Below are 6,990 nucleotides of genomic sequence, written 5' to 3'. Positions count from 1 at the left end.
TCCTGCTCAGTTCTTGCCACTTCCGCCACCACCGTGGCTTTCCCATCTTCTTTGGAAGCCTTTGACCAGAACAAGGGAGTATCGCCCCTCCCAAGGCCTGCTCGACCCTCCTGGACTCTGCCGACCACCTCGCGGTGCTTCAGCCTGCCGATTGCCATGTCGACCTCTTCTTGGGCTTTCCACTTTTTTCCCGTTCTTATCTGGGTGCCCGCTGCTCACACCAGCTGGTCAGTGGATTCCCTCAGCTCCAGCACCAGCCGAGCCTTCTCTTGCTTGTATCCCAAGCTGATGCATCGCAGTGGTAGTTGTAGTGTGTTCCTACCAAAGAGGCCTACCTCCGAGAGGCATCTTGGTAGTCCCAGCCACTTCCTGATGAACGAGTTTGCCAGCCCGTCCATCTCGCTTACCACTGAGGAGGGGATTTCGCTCATCTTCAGTGGCCACACCACCCTTTGGTACAGTATGAACTGGTAACACCAAACTTTGCACTTTCCGGGGAGTTGGCTTTCATTGATCTTGGTCAGGCCATCTGCGAGCTGCTTCCTCACCGTCTCCCCCATCTGCCTGTCAGAGAGCTTTGCTGTGTAGGTGCGACCCAGGCTACGGACAGGTTGATCTGCCAGCAATGCTATATTCTCACCGCCTGCGACAAAGATGGTGTTGTCGTTTCTGACTCCTTTCCTGATCGACAGGCTGCGTGACTTGGGGGTTTGATCTTCATACTCGCCCAGCCCACAAGCTCTTCGATCCTCTTCAGCAGTCTTGTTGTACATGCTGCTGTCTGGAGTATGGTGGTGAAATCGTCCATGTAGCCTCTCACTGCTGATAGCCGTTGTCCTGACGGCAGTTTGCCTCCCCCGACCATCTTCCTAGCCCCTATGAGGATGATCTCAAAGGCTGCGACAGGTAGATGGAGATCCATCTGGAAACACGAAAACACTTCTGAACGCAACTGTCAAGTAAATATTGCCTGATCATTTACTTCATCCAAACTCTGGTCTAAATGCTTGATTGGTTAAAAAAATAAAATAACACTACATATTGTGCACATGTACAGAACATGTATGATTAGTACTTGAGAAATGAAGGAAACCTATATCCTCCAATAGTGTGTACAACAACAGTACTGAAAGCATAATTGAATACATACCCGGCCATTCGTACAGTGGTTTTCCTTCCAGTACAGTTGAGAGCATTCCTGGCTCTCCACAGGAATCATGTATCCATGAGGCTAATGTACATTTTCTGCCAGCTGGTATATCTCAATGCCCTCTGCCTGCTGTTCATGCTGGAGCAGAGATGTTCGATGGACATCCATCTGGAAAAACAAAAACATTTCAGAACGCAACTGTCAAGTAAACATTACCTGATCATTTACTTCATTCAATCTCTGGTTTATATGCTTGATTGGAAAAAAAAGAACACTACATAATGTACACATGTACAGAACATGTATGATTTTTACTTGTGAAATGAAGGCAACCTATATCCTCCAATAGTGTGTATAACAAAAGTACTGAAAGCATAATTGAATACATACTCGGCCATTCGTACAGTGGTTTTCCTTCCAGTACAGTTGAGAGCATTCCTGGCTCTCCACAGGAATCATGTATCCATGAGGCTGATGTACATTTTCTGCCAGCTGGTATATCTCAATGCCCTCTGCCTGCTGTTGATGCTGGAGAAGAGGAGGTAGCTGGAGATCCATCTGGAAACACAAAAACACTTCTGAACGCAACTGTCAAGTAAATATTGCCTGATCATTTACTTCATCCGAACTCTGGTCTATATGCTTGATTGGGGAAAAAAACACTACATACTGTACACATGTACAGAACATGTAGGATTAATACTTGTGAAATGAAGGAAACATATATCCTCCAATAGTGTGTCGACCTATCTGTGAGACCTTCCCGTGACGTCCAACGTCCTTGCTGGCCCTGGAACACCGCTTTGATGTTCAGGCGTTCCTGCTCAGTTCTTGCCACTTCCGCCACCACCGTGGCTTTCCCATCTTCTTTGGAAGCCTTTGACCAGAACAAGGGAGTATCGCCCCTCCCAAGGCCTGCTCGACCCTCCTGGACTCTGCCGACCACCTCGCGGTGCTTCAGCCTGCCGATTGCCATGTCGACCTCTTCTTGGGCTTTCCACTTTTTTCCCGTTCTTATCTGGGTGCCCGCTGCTCACACCAGCTGGTCAGTGGATTCCCTCAGCTCCAGCACCAGCCGAGCCTTCTCTTGCTTGTATCCCAAGCTGATGCATCGCAGTGGTAGTTGTAGTGTGTTCCTACCAAAGAGGCCTACCTCCGAGAGGCATCTTGGTAGTCCCAGCCACTTCCTGATGAACGAGTTTGCCAGCCCGTCCATCTCGCTTACCACTGAGGAGGGGATTTCGCTCATCTTCAGTGGCCACACCACCCTTTGGTACAGTATGAACTGGTAACACCAAACTTTGCACTTTCCGGGGAGTTGGCTTTCATTGATCTTGGTCAGGCCATCTGCGAGCTGCTTCCTCACCGTCTCCCCCATCTGCCTGTCAGAGAGCTTTGCTGTGTAGGTGCGACCCAGGCTACGGACAGGTTGATCTGCCAGCAATGCTATATTCTCACCGCCTGCGACAAAGATGGTGTTGTCGTTTCTGACTCCTTTCCTGATCGACAGGCTGCGTGACTTGGGGGTTTGATCTTCATACTCGCCCAGCCCACAAGCTCTTCGATCCTCTTCAGCAGTCTTGTTGTACATGCTGCTGTCTGGAGTATGGTGGTGAAATCGTCCATGTAGCCTCTCACTGCTGATAGCAGCTGTCCTGACGGCAGTTTCCCTCCCCCGACCATCTTCCTAGCCCCTATGAGGATGATCTCAAAGGCTGCGACAGGTAGATGGAGATCCATCTGGAAACACGAAAACACTTCTGAACGCAACTGTCAAGTAAATATTGCCTGATCATTTACTTCATCCAAACTCTGGTCTAAATGATTGATTGGTTAAAAAAATAAAATAACACTACATATTGTGCACATGTACAGAACATGTATGATTAGTACTTGAGAAATGAAGGAAACCTATATCCTCCAATAGTGTGTACAACAACAGTACTGAAAGCATAATTGAATACATACCCGGCCATTCGTACAGTGGTTTTCCTTCCAGTACAGTTGAGAGCATTCCTGGCTCCCACAGGAATCATGTATCCATGAGGCTAATGTACATTTTCTGCCAGCTGGTATATCTCAATGCCCTCTGCCTGCTGTTCATGCTGGAGCAGAGATGTTCGATGGACATCCATCTGGAAAAACAAAAACATTTCAGAACGCAACTGTCAAGTAAACATTACCTGATCATTTACTTCATTCAATCTCTGGTTTATATGCTTGATTGGAAAAAAAAGAACACTACATAATGTACACATGTACAGAACATGTATGATTTTTACTTGTGAAATGAAGGCAACCTATATCCTCCAATAGTGTGTATAACAAAAGTACTGAAAGCATAATTGAATACATACCCGGCCATTCGTACAGTGGTTTTCCTTCCAGTACAGTTGAGAGCATTCCTGGCTCTCCACAGGAATCATGTATCCATGAGGCTGATGTACATTTTCTGCCAGCTGGTATATCTCAATGCCCTCTGCCTGCTGTTGATGCTGGAGAAGAGGAGGTAGCTGGAGATCCATCTGGAAACACAAAAACACTTCTGAACGCAACTGTCAAGTAAATATTGCCTGATCATTTACTTCATCCGAACTCTGGTCTATATGCTTGATTGGGAAAAAAAACACTACATACTGTACACATGTACAGAACATGTAGGATTAATACTTGTGAAATGAAGGAAACATATATCCTCCAATAGTGTGTCGACCTATCTGTGAGACCTTCCCGTGACGTCCAACGTCCTTGCTGGCCCTGGAACACCGCTTTGATGTTCAGGCGTTCCTGCTCAGTTCTTGCCACTTCCGCCACCACCGTGGCTTTCCCATCTTCTTTGGAAGCCTTTGACCAGAACAAGGGAGTATCGCCCCTCCCAAGGCCTGCTCGACCCTCCTGGACTCTGCCGACCACCTCGCGGTGCTTCAGCCTGCCGATTGCCATGTCGACCTCTTCTTGGGCTTTCCACTTTTTTCCCGTTCTTATCTGGGTGCCCGCTGCTCACACCAGCTGGTCAGTGGATTCCCTCAGCTCCAGCACCAGCCGAGCCTTCTCTTGCTTGTATCCCAAGCTGATGCATCGCAGTGGTAGTTGTAGTGTGTTCCTACCAAAGAGGCCTACCTCCGAGAGGCATCTTGGTAGTCCCAGCCACTTCCTGATGAACGAGTTTGCCAGCCCGTCCATCTCGCTTACCACTGAGGAGGGGATTTCGCTCATCTTCAGTGGCCACACCACCCTTTGGTACAGTATGAACTGGTAACACCAAACTTTGCACTTTCCGGGGAGTTGGCTTTCATTGATCTTGGTCAGGCCATCTGCGAGCTGCTTCCTCACCGTCTCCCCCATCTGCCTGTCAGAGAGCTTTGCTGTGTAGGTGCGACCCAGGCTACGGACAGGTTGATCTGCCAGCAATGCTATATTCTCACCGCCTGCGACAAAGATGGTGTTGTCGTTTCTGACTCCTTTCCTGATCGACAGGCTGCGTGACTTGGGGGTTTGATCTTCATACTCGCCCAGCCCACAAGCTCTTCGATCCTCTTCAGCAGTCTTGTTGTACATGCTGCTGTCTGGAGTATGGTGGTGAAATCGTCCATGTAGCCTCTCACTGCTGATAGCCGTTGTCCTGACGGCAGTTTGCCTCCCCCGACCATCTTCCTAGCCCCTATGAGGATGATCTCAAAGGCTGCGACAGGTAGATGGAGATCCATCTGGAAACACGAAAACACTTCTGAACGCAACTGTCAAGTAAATATTGCCTGATCATTTACTTCATCCAAACTCTGGTCTAAATGCTTGATTGGTTAAAAAAATAAAATAACACTACATATTGTGCACATGTACAGAACATGTATGATTAGTACTTGAGAAATGAAGGAAACCTATATCCTCCAATAGTGTGTACAACAACAGTACTGAAAGCATAATTGAATACATACCCGGCCATTCGTACAGTGGTTTTCCTTCCAGTACAGTTGAGAGCATTCCTGGCTCTCCACAGGAATCATGTATCCATGAGGCTAATGTACATTTTCTGCCAGCTGGTATATCTCAATGCCCTCTGCCTGCTGTTCATGCTGGAGCAGAGATGTTCGATGGACATCCATCTGGAAAAACAAAAACATTTCAGAACGCAACTGTCAAGTAAACATTACCTGATCATTTACTTCATTCAATCTCTGGTTTATATGCTTGATTGGAAAAAAAAGAACACTACATAATGTACACATGTACAGAACATGTATGATTTTTACTTGTGAAATGAAGGCAACCTATATCCTCCAATAGTGTGTATAACAAAAGTACTGAAAGCATAATTGAATACATACTCGGCCATTCGTACAGTGGTTTTCCTTCCAGTACAGTTGAGAGCATTCCTGGCTCTCCACAGGAATCATGTATCCATGAGGCTGATGTACATTTTCTGCCAGCTGGTATATCTCAATGCCCTCTGCCTGCTGTTGATGCTGGAGAAGAGGAGGTAGCTGGAGATCCATCTGGAAACACAAAAACACTTCTGAACGCAACTGTCAAGTAAATATTGCCTGATCATTTACTTCATCCGAACTCTGGTCTATATGCTTGATTGGGGAAAAAAACACTACATACTGTACACATGTACAGAACATGTAGGATTAATACTTGTGAAATGAAGGAAACATATATCCTCCAATAGTGTGTCGACCTATCTGTGAGACCTTCCCGTGACGTCCAACGTCCTTGCTGGCCCTGGAACACCGCTTTGATGTTCAGGCGTTCCTGCTCAGTTCTTGCCACTTCCGCCACCACCGTGGCTTTCCCATCTTCTTTGGAAGCCTTTGACCAGAACAAGGGAGTATCGCCCCTCCCAAGGCCTGCTCGACCCTCCTGGACTCTGCCGACCACCTCGCGGTGCTTCAGCCTGCCGATTGCCATGTCGACCTCTTCTTGGGCTTTCCACTTTTTTCCCGTTCTTATCTGGGTGCCCGCTGCTCACACCAGCTGGTCAGTGGATTCCCTCAGCTCCAGCACCAGCCGAGCCTTCTCTTGCTTGTATCCCAAGCTGATGCATCGCAGTGGTAGTTGTAGTGTGTTCCTACCAAAGAGGCCTACCTCCGAGAGGCATCTTGGTAGTCCCAGCCACTTCCTGATGAACGAGTTTGCCAGCCCGTCCATCTCGCTTACCACTGAGGAAGGGATTTCGCTCATCTTCAGTGGCCACACCACCCTTTGGTACAGTATGAACTGGTAACACCAAACTTTGCACTTTCCGGGGAGTTGGCTTTCATTGATCTTGGTCAGGCCATCTGCGAGCTGCTTCCTCACCGTCTCCCCCATCTGCCTGTCAGAGAGCTTTGCTGTGTAGGTGCGACCCAGGCTACGGACAGGTTGATCTGCCAGCAATGCTATATTCTCACCGCCTGCGACAAAGATGGTGTTGTCGTTTCTGACTCCTTTCCTGATCGACAGGCTGCGTGACTTGGGGGTTTGATCTTCATACTCGCCCAGCCCACAAGCTCTTCGATCCTCTTCAGCAGTCTTGTTGTACATGCTGCTGTCTGGAGTATGGTGGTGAAATCGTCCATGTAGCCTCTCACTGCTGATAGCCGTTGTCCTGACGGCAGTTTGCCTCCCCCGACCATCTTCCTAGCCCCTATGAGGATGATCTCAAAGGCTGCGACAGGTAGATGGAGATCCATCTGGAAACACGAAAACACTTCTGAACGCAACTGTCAAGTAAATATTGCCTGATCATTTACTTCATCCAAACTCTGGTCTAAATGCTTGATTGGTTAAAAAAATAAAATAACACTACATATTGTGCACATGTACAGAACATGTATGATTAGTACTTGAGAAATGAA

The sequence above is a fragment of the Symphodus melops genome, assembly GCF_947650265.1.
Source record: "Symphodus melops genome assembly, chromosome: 15".
Taxonomy (NCBI): Eukaryota; Metazoa; Chordata; class Actinopteri; order Labriformes; family Labridae; genus Symphodus; species Symphodus melops.
Note: the sequence above shows the minus strand (reverse complement) of the source record.